General features: G+C 40.6%; 1 protein-coding gene across 3 annotated transcripts in view; it reads right to left on the bottom strand.

Moving 5' to 3' along the window:
* The window catches only part of LOC131105249 (RNA-binding motif, single-stranded-interacting protein 3-like), a 150,262-nt gene that overhangs the window by 110,083 nt on the left and 27,833 nt on the right, over window positions 1-12,346 (bottom strand). The window lies entirely within an intron of this gene.

The raw sequence follows: 12,346 nt of genomic DNA, 5'->3' as shown, positions 1-12,346 counted from the left end.
AAAAACATAAAAGCAGTAAGGGAAGCTGAACATCCACAGTGGATCCCCATGCATGCGTAGCTTAGCATGTGACCACTCCCGTATGCCGCCATGCATATGCTACAGTATAACGTATGAAAAGCATTCACACGTCTAAAAATGTTTCATTTATTTATTCCGCCTTCGGGACACGATGGCTAAATATTCAGACCTTTCCAGTAGGGTGCCCCCTACTGGTGGAAATTCATTTGACATTGACCATTAGTGAAACATCCTGCACCTTCCACTTAAGCAGCAAGCTAACATTGGTCATTGGTCGAGTGGTTGCCCCCCCACCCTCAAGGTTGTGCATTCATTCATTTTCTACCGCTTATCCTCACGAGGGCCGCAGGGGATGCTGGAGCCTATCCCAGGCAGGGTACACCCTGGACTGGTGGCCAGCCAATCACAGGGCACATATAGACAAACAACCATTCACACTCACATTCATACCTATGGACAATTTGGAGTCGCTAATTAACCTAGCATGTTTTTGGAATGTGGGAGGAAACCGGAGTACCCGGAGAAAACCCACGCATGCACGGGGAGAACATGCAAACTCCACACAGAGATGGCTGAGAGTGGAATTGAACCCGGGTCTCCTAGCTGTGAGGTCTGCGCGCTAACCACACGACCGTCGTGCAGCCCGGTTGTGCATTCAATCCCCATTAAATGAAATTATATTTAATATTTTCCTTTTTCTTCTTATCTCCTTGGTGTATATTGTCCAATTTTAAACATTTTAACTGCACATCAGTTCAGCTTAGCAACCGTTGGCCAAAGTTGTTTGTCATCCCAGGGTTCCTGTGACATCATCTAAACCACCAAGGATCGGCATTCCGGTAGCACGGCCGGCTAGCCAAATAGCTACCTCTGCGAATGTGGGTACTGTGTTAGCCTAGCACGTCCACTGGGCTCGACAACCCACTTCCTGCCTGTGCGTCTCCCAGCTGGGGCACTGCTATGGGGTGGTCTCGGTGTCCTTGCGATCTTCGCGGACGAGTCCTGCGGGAACCACCAGGCCACTACATCGGTATCCGTCACCATGTAGCAGGAGGACTATGTACAGTAGGAGGCCAAATGGGGTCGAAGAACGTAAACAGAATCACACAGGATGAGGTTGAGGTCATTAAAATATCTCTTCATTTTATTCCATAAAAGATTTTGGCCAAAGTGTTCAATAAAATTGATGGATGAAATGAAAGAACTGAAAAACCTGGGCCACTATGGACCACAAATGACAGAACATGGGCCACTATGCTGCTGGATTAGCCCACAAACTTGAAGCCCTACGCCTGCCCAAGGTTACTTGGTCGTGTGGACCGAGCAACATTAAATAAACAACAAAAGAGCGAGTGCCTCACCCACCAACCATGAACATCTCAGCACATCACTCCCTGCAAGGCCAGACAATGTCACTTTAAAAAAGCAGACAACAGCTGCTCCAAAAAGCTGAAGTGTTGTTCTGAAATCCCCCGGTCTTTAAAGCTGTTTTCAAAGCAAGTCGGAAAGGCCATGCTGTGACTCAAGGATGGGCTCCTCATAGCCCTGAACGCCATGTATATACAAACAGCCAGACAGAAGAAACAAGACCAACAAGCCTCAAATATCTCCGCGGCTCCAGCTGAGAAAACAGAAAAGGTCAGTGGTGACGATGGGCCTTTTCTGAAGAAGCTTCTGTGGTCGGTTTTTAAAGGAACATTTGAGCCAGACTCTTGTGCTTAGACAAGGCATCCGTTACGTCGATCGCCATCGAAGGTTCTGTGGGTCGATTGCACGTGTCACTCATGTCATGGACTTCACATTGTAAATGTCAGATGACAACGGTCAGCTGACATGAAGCTCCCCTCCTGATTCACCTCCTGGTCAAGCGACGTCGTCTCAAGAGACATGCGAGTTTTATCTTTATTATTCTGACTACAACCAGATGCTTATAACTATAACAACAGTTGGTGACTTCGTTCACTAATGGCTGCTAGTTATGTAGAAAACAGTCAACTGCTCCACATCCTGAACGTTTGACACTTTTGGTTGTGAAACCTGAAGCGCCGAAGAACTGGAGTCTGAGGCGGAGTGTCGAATTTGGGAGAAAACTTGCAAACATTAACTTGCACGCTTCGCTACGTGAGACATGAAAGCCCCGTCTCGCAACCACAACAGGAAGGGGAAAAAAACCTGCTCCACTCGCCCACCCCTCCGGGTGGCAACCCCTCCCCTATCGATCGTTCCGGAGTGAATTAGGTCCCGGTAACCTACCACTACAAACTATTATTTCTATTATACTATTATTATTATTACGTTATGTACAGAACTAGTGAACGATAATGGGTACATTGGTTCTCTAATTTGCATATTTGAATTTAATTATCAAACTATAGCAACTATTTTCAGTAGAAGTAAGTACAGTATAGTAGTTTGATACAGATGTTCCACAGTGGTTTGGGCCACCCTTGCAATGAGTACAGCGCTAGGGAGGAAATCTGGTCCACTCAATATTTGCAGAATTGTTGTCATTCAGCCACATGGACGGCCATTTTTAAGTATCTCAATAGGATTCAGGTCAGGACTTTGACTAGTCTTCATTTCGTTTTTCTTCACCCGTTCAGGTGGACTTGCTGGTGTGTTTTGGATCATTGCCCTGCTGCAGAACCTAAGTCGGTTTCAGCTTGAGGTCACAAACAGAGGGACCAATATTTTCCTTTGGGATCTTTAGGTAGAAAACAGAACAAAACAGCCCCACACCATCACACTACCACCACTATATTTTACTGTTGGTATTACTTTTACGCCAGATGTAATGGAACACGCACCTTCCAAAAGGTTCAACTTTGTTTTGTCAGACCACAGAGGATCCCCCTATTGACACAGGGCCGTGTAGGTTTGGATTATTTAGTCCCTTAATCATAACAAAGTTTCATTTGAAAACTGCAATTCAATTATCAAGTTGAACTGTTATCACGACTCTTCTGTTGTGCACCAACGTGTGAAATAGTTGAAGCGTTATGGACAGATAAACGTATATTGTTGTGGTTTACGATGCTTTGACCGGAGCCAAATATGGCGTGGAACGGATCAGAAGCAGCAATTAGACAACAGAGCAGGAAAGCATTCACGTGAGGGTCAATGAGACACTGTGACAAAAAGAGATAGATATTAAGTTAGACAATTTGACAACCTCGTAGTGAAAAAGTCACCTCGAGCCAATAATTCTTCATCACAGCGTGCTTTCATTACACGACTGTATGAAAATGGTGACAAATCAATTTGAGGCCCTCTGCCAATCCCAGAACTCCTATCGGCGCAGCTGCACACCACAGCTCACTTTTACACAAATCCATCCTTTATTAAAAAAGAGAGCGAAGGAGAACCATGGGTTTATTTGAACAATTATGCAAATCAGAGTGGAGATGAAGCTTTTATTAATGTTAGCGCGCTCTTACATCAGACACCGCTCAAGTTCATTAGACTGTTGGTTCCAATTGAATATGCTATAATGTCACAGTGCTTTGTATCCGGTTGTGGATACATTACAATGTGTGTACAACGGTATGGATATTTCAGTTAAGCAAAGCACCACAAAATAGACACAGTGACATTTTACATCGTGACGCATGCGTTTCAGCTAATATCCAACATAGATTGATTGCTTTACCTTGTCTCAATCGGTTTTGCATTTATCTGCTGAGGGATCTGTTTAAGAACGGATTGAATCATCATTGCTAAGTTGCACTCTGTAAAAAAAAATCCAAGTTGACTCAACTTAAAAAAATGTGTAACCTCGCTGCCTTAAAATTTGGATTAAATCTAGCAAATAATTTCAGGTAATTTCAACACACAACTGAAATTACCTGAAATAATTACAAATGACATTTACAAATTTTTTTAAGCCTTAAAATTTGAATTAAATCTAGCAAATTATTTCAGGTAATTTCAGTTGTGTGTTGAAATTACCTGAAATTATTTGCTAGATTTAATCCAAATTTTAAGGCAGCAAGCTCATTTAAAAAATTTGTAACCTTCAAATCAAATTACCTAATTTGAAATTACCTGAAATAATTTGATAGATTTAATCCAAATCTATCAAATTATTTCAGATTACAATTTCAGTTGTGTGTTGAAATTACCTGAAATTATTTGCTAGATTTAATCCAAATTTTAAGGCAGCAATTTCAACACACAACTGAAATTATCTGAAATAATTTGATAGATTTAATCCAAATTTTAAGGCAGCAATTTCAACACACAACTGAAATTACCTGAAATAATTTGATAGATGTAATCCAAATTTTAAGGCAGCAATTTCAACACACAACTGAAATTACCTGAAATAATTTGATAGATTTAATCCAAATTTTAAGGCAGCAAGGTTACAAATTTTTTAAATTTTTTAAAGTTTGGATTAAATCTAGCAAATTATTTCAGGTAATTTCAGTTGTGTGTTGAAATTACCTGAAATTATTTGCTAGATTTAATCCAAATTTTAAGGCAGCGAGGTTACAAATTTTTTCAAGTTTAGTCAACTTGGATTTTTATCTGGTGAGGCATCTGTTTAAGAATGGATTGAATCATCTTTGCCAAGTTGCACACTGTAAAAAAATCCAAGTTGAGTCAACTTAAAAAAAATTGTAACCTCGCTGTCTTAATATTTGGATTAAATATAGCTAGATTTAATCCAAATGTTAAGGTAATTTTAAGGTAATTTCAGTTGTGTGTTGAAATTACCTGAAATTATTTGCTAGATTTAATCCAAATTTTAAGGTAATTGTAAGGTAATTTCAGTTGTGTGTTGAAATTACCTGAAATTATTTGCTAGATTTAATCCAAATTTTAAGGCAGCGAGGTTACACATTTTTATCTGGTGAGGCATCTGTTTAAGAATGGATTGAATCATCATTGCCAAAGTTGCACACTGTAAAAAAATCCAAGTTGACTCAACTTAAAAAAAATTGTAACCTCGCTGCCTTAATATTTGGATTAAATCTAGCAAATTATTTCAGGTAATTTCAGTTGTGTGTTGAAATTACATTAAATTATTTGCTAGATTTAATCTAGCTTTTTTTTAACCTTGCTGCCTTAAAATTTGGATTAAATCTAGCAAATAATTTCAGGTAATTTCAACACACAACTGAAATTATTTCAGGTAATTTCAGTTTGCTAGATTTAATCAAAATTTTAAGGCAGCGAGGTTACAATTTTTTTTTAAGTTGAGTCAACTTGGATTTTTTTTTTTTTACAGTGCATGGACAGATTATCTGAGGTGGGCACCGGGTACCGTTAAAAGCAGGTCACCAATCACCGATTTCAATTCTACAGCAAATATCTTTGAAAATTTGTGGCTACAACTTTCCTTCATGGAAAATATTTTGGGATCACAGCTACCAATTATTGTTCCTGATAGCTGAGTTGACAGTCCCGAACTTTTTTGCAGCACCCGCCTTTTGAAGATAAAAGTATTGTATGGACACGTCTGATATTTTAAGAAACAAAACACAGCAGGTTCCCTCCTGATGTTCCAAGGGTGACGCTACATTTCACCAAAGTTTCATTCCAGACAAAAACTCCCAAAAACAGGCGTTAAACAACAATCAATTTCTGTTTGAATACAGAGCACAGCGCATTATTTTTGTGAACTAATCTCAACTAACCTATTGTAGGAACAAGCTCACTTCTCTGTGGCTGCCTGCCCCACCCTCGGTTTCTGCAGGTCCAGGGCCTTAGAGGTGGGGGACCGTGACTGACTGACGAGGGCCCATGCTCGCTGTGGCTCGGCGGAGTAATTAATTTCAGCAAACGACCGCCACGTCTGTCGGTTTTTATAAACGAGCGTTTACACTCTATGGACAATTTAACCACTCCACTGAGCCCGCCTTGACAGAGATGAGGATGGCGAGGGAGGGTTGGAGGGAGGGTTGGAGGGAGGGATGGAGGGAGGGAGGCGACAGGGACCACGCAGCTTGGTGACTGATGAGAGATTCAATCAATAGAGTAAGCACATTTACTCTCATGATGCTCACTGAGCATCCATATTCATAGCGTTAATTCTCCATCCGCCTCCACCGTTGCTCATCACGCACACACAAAATGACAACACGTGAAAGATTTGATCTCATCAGGCTACACGAAATGCCAATATCATCACAGCTAATTATGTGGAGCATTGTCATGGTATGAAAACCACAAGCTTTTCTCTTCATCTCGACTTCATTTCATATCTACAAAATCTACTCTCCATTAAGTTCTGGCAACATAGCACTCGGAAGAACCCAGTTTCATTCCTGCTAATGTTGGATGAGTCCACCTGATTCAAAATGTCCTTCATTTGGCACCCAATTACCACAGTATTGGATTAGGACTACACGCCTTTTTATGTGGGGACCAGGACAGAATTTGGTAGGTTTATAGGTAAACTTCTACCGATTCCTGCCAAATCCAACTGGACCATGTCTTGGTACCTAAACTTTGAACTTTACGTCAACAAGGAGATAAATTAAAGATAGAGATGATGACATAAGTCAGGGGTCTCAAACACGCGGCCCACGCACTAGTTTAAGGCCCCCGCCTTGATATGAAAGTTTAACGTTAGTGCGGCCCGCGCAAGTTAGATATGGATGCTGTATGGTATCATGTACCCAGAAAAAAATTATTACGTTTGATTAATGTTCATGTTAAAGGTTAAATAACTGTTAATAGTTATCCTCCCTATCCGTGTGGAAGTGGTAAGTTTTTGGCTATTTAAGTTGAAAGGAAATGACTTGAAGGCTACCGTTTAGGTCGCTAGCTCTCTAGTTTGCGAGTTAGCATGTGTCTCAAGACCCTGCAGTTGCGCAATATGTTGTAAATAAAAAAAGAGTATAAATGTGACTATAGTCGTGTTTTGTCATGTCTACAGGGCTCTAATAATGCTTTGTTCATTTTAATCTGAAAAAAATCATTTGTCTACCCACCAACTATATGTGGTTTCTTAAGTTTTTATTATTTGCTGTTTTATTATTATTATTATTATATTTATTTATTTATTACTGATTGATTGATTTTCTTTATTCTTGATTTGTGTATTTATTTTTCATTTTATTTTGTGTAGAAAAATAAAAAGTAAGATGTTTGAGAACAGTGGAATGTTTTATCAGAGCTTTTCTTGTAGAAAATTGGAACCAAAGCCAAGTTTTTTAAATTTTTTTGTTTTTAATAAGTGCGTTTTTTTTTTGGTTTTTTTTTTGGAAAACCTGATGCGGCCCAGTCTCACCCAGACCCGAGCTCCAGTGGCCCCCCAAGTAAAGTCAATGTTTTTAATATGTGGATACAAGAAGTATGTTTTGGTACATAACATGACGCCTCAACATGTGTCGTGTCAAACAGCATTTCATATTTCATTGGTATATTAAGTTCTATGTGAAGTATTTCTATAATGCCTCATATTAACTCACTAGCAAGATCTCAGTGCATAGACTGGTCATATATTTCATCTCATTCCATATTATCTGCAATACTGTATTTGTATATAACTGGGTAAAACTGTTGATTTTGTTAATACTTGGGTTGTTTATATTGTTTATTTTTCTATATTGTGTATTTTGTACTGCTTAACTGATTCTGTACTCTTGCTGCTGTGCAATGCAAATTTCCCCACTGAGGGACGAATAAAGGCATATCTTATTTTATACTGTATTTACATAATTAAATCCCTGCCATTTTTGATGGTTTTTCCACTCGCCCCCCACCCCCTGTTCATGTGAATGGTTGTCTATATGTGCCCTGCAATTGGCCGGCCACCAGGCCACCAGTCCAGGGTGACAATCATAAATAACCGAAATCCCTCGTATATCCACTTGGAATTTGCGCCCTGTCCTATCCGAGGTCAGCAGCACTCAATCAACCGCCGTTTGTTCAGTTTAAGACTGTTATCGTAACCCCGGAGCGTGTAACATTCCAACGTAGTCCCTCCAGAATTCCCAAAAGCCAAGAATTGCCAGGAAGTTGTACCGCAGTCCCTCCGTGTGCGGTCAGCAAAGCCCTGTGAAAAGCATTCCGTTTGCCGCTAGCAGCTCGCCAGACTATTAGCGCCGCAGCTCCACTGTTGTTTTGTTCCTCCCGCCACAGCGAGTTACATGGGCTGCCTCGGCGCCAGTGTTCTCACGGCGAGGCGCGCATTACAGCGTGACATCAGGCCCGGCGGCTCCATCGCATGACAGCAGCCTTTACGGCTTTTGCAGGAATGTGTGACAGCCGTCAGCCTGCCGCAGTACACGGCGGCGCTAACTGCACCGTACAAGCGTGAAAACCGACCTGTGCAGGAGGAGCCTGCAGCAAGCGTTTCCAAAGCGACGTGTGTATTAAACCCAGGGATCTAAGACTAAGACTAATTGTTTTCATGTATGCTGAGCTGTCTTTTCCGCACCCGTTTTGTGTGGCCTTTTAGAACGAGGGCAGCGCTTTATTCCGAGGGTGCAGAAGAGGACAGCCAGCTGCACGGACTTCCACCCGCTGCCCTGTTTGCTTATTCCGGCCACCGAAAACCACACATACAGTATATTCCCTTCCTGCCTCACATGACTACGTGAGCACAATCGGAGCACATAATGTGTTTACCTCTCTGAGGCACACAAATTTGATTAAGGAGAAACCATCTGGGAGAAAGGAGGGAAGAGCACATAAAAAAAGTGAGCGGTAATCTCCACTTTAATAAACAAAATGAAACCTTTCATTGGGATCGTTATGGCAACACTGACAGGCCCGCACAACAATCAATCAGCAGAACGGCGGTTTAACTGTGAGGACAAAGTACAATGGACATAAAACAGCCCATTAACAATCACAACACCTGCACCGTATTACCATAAAACATTGGTGACCAGCATCCATCCCAGCATCCATCCCAGCTACCACAACGCGTACGTGCCAAATACGGTTATGTTGTCATGGAGAAAGCAAGGATTTCATCGTTAATCTTTTTTTTAAAGGTCAGATGAACACGAAAAGCAGGAAAACCAAATACATTTTCCTTAACAGAAATAATGTAAATTCAATGAATCGGTTTCAGACACCCAGAAATATGACTGTATTACATTTTTTTTATTGTATTCATATTTTTACATTTTTAAAAATTTGCATCTCCTGTGTTACAACTCTCCAAGCCTAATTTCACATTAGGCTTACAAAGTCACGTTGAAGCCATCGACCCAAACTATTTTGACGATACGAGATACATTATTTAAATAAAAAATAAAAAATCTTAAACTGTATTATGGAAAGCAGGAAGTGAACAAATGTAACAGTTACTGATTGTAAAAGTACCAGATGGAGGGGTAGGATTTAATAAGCTTTGTTTCTTCCTACTCCTTTTGGACATGTGGAACTGGGAACTGATTATGGGATGCACTCAATTGTAATCTGATGCATGTTCAAATGAAATAAAACCATTACCATTACCATATACCGGTGATATTCAAAGACATTGATACGTAGTATTCAACATTGGTTCCTAGTTACTAGTACATTGGTAATGTTGGGTGACACACACCAGACCGGAACAACATGATCTTATCATATATTTAGTATATTTTCCCCACCCCAACACTCTGAAAAATGCAGTGCTCCTGAATGCCTCGTCAGTGCACGGCGCTCACTGCTTACTGGGAGAAAGAAAGGACACAGATAGGAGCTGTTCATCGTTCACCCACAGATAATGAAGTCATGATGAAAAGATTCCCTGGTAATGGTTTTATTTCATTTAAACATGCATCCCATAATCAGTTCCCAGTTCCACATGTCCAAAAGGAGTAGGAAGAAGCAAAGCTTATTAAATCCTACCCCTCCATCTGGTACTTTGACAATCAGTAACTGTTACATTTGTTCACTTCCTGCTTTCCATAATACGGTTTAAGGTTTTTTTTTATTTTTTATTTTTTTGTCCCGTACCGAAGTAGGAGGTGATATGATATGGGAATTCGCTCATTGTTGTGCATTGTTTGATTTCCTTACTCAATTCATGGTATGAGGCTTGTTGGGTACACTGTTTAGCTGAAAAATAGCTGAAAATACACTCAGAACCAGCAGTAACAGGCAGATTCTGCCGTGTTGACAGTAAATGGAGGTCGATACAGACTACGCATATGAAGTCATAACGATGTCGTTATAGTGAGAATACCGTATGACAGACTACAGAGGTAGTCGGCAAAGCTCGGGGGGGACACCGGACGTCACTTTCCAGAAAATGGGAATCAATTTCCTCTCCATTTGTGGTGGTTACAAATAAGAGCAAAAAGGAAGCGCCAATGTAGATGTGTTATTTTGCCGTGTTGTGACAAAGCTATCAGCACGTGTCAGGATTCAGCCTAACCTTCCTCTCGTGTCCCCGCGGTGCCTGACAGGCCTCGCTAAGCTCACAATCAGCCATTACTTCTACTATTGCCTCCCTGCTCCATTAAACTCAACAAGCTCAACTCAATGGCCTTCATCCCTCAAAGCGACGGCTCCCGCTTCATACCCCGGTGGCTTTTAATGCGAGAGGGGCAATTTCACTGCTAGGGGACAGCATCTCCCTTGTTAACACAAAATATGTCATGCATTGCCCTTGTTAACTTTAAAAGAAAAATCTGTGAAAACAATATTTGAGCTCCTCTGCTGCCCGCTTTGAGAAACTGCAACATTGTGGCCGTCCTGGAGGGACGTGTTGGGAGGGGGGGGGGGGCTGTGGAAGGGACCTGGCAACCGCAGTAAAACAGAAGCCATTAACTTATATGATTCTTGTCCCACTGGGGCACTTAATCGCAGTTTTAATATGCAACTAAGAAAATTACCTTCCACACATAATGTGCAAATCCCTTACTGTGCCAGCCATTATTGATGACATCAGCAAGCCGTTGTGAAATGTTTGATGGTACTTCACAGAGTCTTATTGCACAGCTATTAGTTTAAAAAATTGAATTTGCCCTCTCGGTCACTAATAAAATATTTCTGCTTGTACGAAAAAAGAAAGTAAATAACAGCGGGCTGGTTAATGTTTATCTAACTTATCTATTATTTAATTGTATTTAATGAAAAGACTTCTTTGTTTCTCCCCTTTAGCCTTTTCAGCCAACATTTAACAATATGATCTTTCCACTCTAATTATAAAGACTCCCCTAGTTAATACACTAAAATAGAATTATCTTGTCAACTTTTTTGTGAAAAAACAAGAGAAAAAGGAATTATTTATGTTTCTTTACATCCATAAACGCACATGTTGAACAAAGAAAGATTAAAATATTTAAAGGAATAGCGATTGCCGTGTTAAATCTTTACTTTTTTTTTAGTCAAAAGGTTTGTTTATAACCTTTTTTAATTTAGATTCCACAATCTGGTACTAATTAGTATTATGCTTTGTATCGCTAATTCTATAGCTGTTCTGTGATTTAATTACATGCTTTGTTTACAAGTATTGTATAATCCATTCAACTATTTTAATTACACTGTAATGAATAGCACACTCTATAGGAGCATCATTTTATGTTCAACAACAACAGAGAAAGGGGCCGCACGGTGGTGGAGTGGTTAGCATGTTCTCCGGGTTTCCTCCCACATTCCAAAAACATACGTTAGGTTCATTGGCCACTTTAAAACTGTCCGTAGGTTAGAACATGTGAATGATTGTTTGCCCAAAGTCAGCTGGGATAGGCTCCAGCATGCCCTGCAACTCTCATGAAGATAAGCGGTATAAAAAGTGGATGAAATCACTAAGAGTTCGCACACCTGGCTACAATTATCTGGAATACTTTTGCAGCATATAATGGTCAACTGCAGCAAAAACACAACATCCTTCCATCTTTTATCTCAAACAAGCGGATTAGCATGACCCACACAACGCTGACAAGGTAACTAAGTCTGTTTCAACACGCCACACAAAGTCGTTTGTTCAGTAAAACACTTTGTGTGTGGGATTCCACATTTCCATCTTTTTTTTTACCCATTTGTGTTTCTTTGAAGCGGCATCGCTAAATGACCTTTCAAATCTCTCTGGGTTTCACGACAACAGAGAAGTAGTGAAATCGGCACCACTTTCTTTCAATTATCTTTGCTCCGTGCATGGAACATTACCCTCCCTCCACACATACACACCAACACCGACACGCAAATATCCTCACAGTAAAACATCATTTGGAAACTACGGGCCGTCAGTATAAAGGATGTCGCTCGTGTTGTCCCACTCCTTCCATTGTTGCCGTACGGCGTCCAATGACTTAATAATGTGTTCAACACCAATCATTTGTGTAATTCTGGTTGGCCGCCCACTCCTGGGAAGGTTGACCACTGTACCGGGTTATTGCCATTTGTGGATAATGGCTCTCACCGT

The sequence above is a fragment of the Doryrhamphus excisus genome, linkage group LG5, assembly GCF_037039965.1.
Source record: "Doryrhamphus excisus strain RoL-2023G ecotype Guam linkage group LG5, RoL_Dexc_Guam_v1.1, whole genome shotgun sequence".
Lineage (NCBI taxonomy): Eukaryota > Metazoa > Chordata > Actinopteri > Syngnathiformes > Syngnathidae > Doryrhamphus > Doryrhamphus excisus.
The sequence above is the reverse complement of the archived record's forward strand: the minus strand, read 5'-3'. Positions and strand labels throughout refer to the sequence as shown.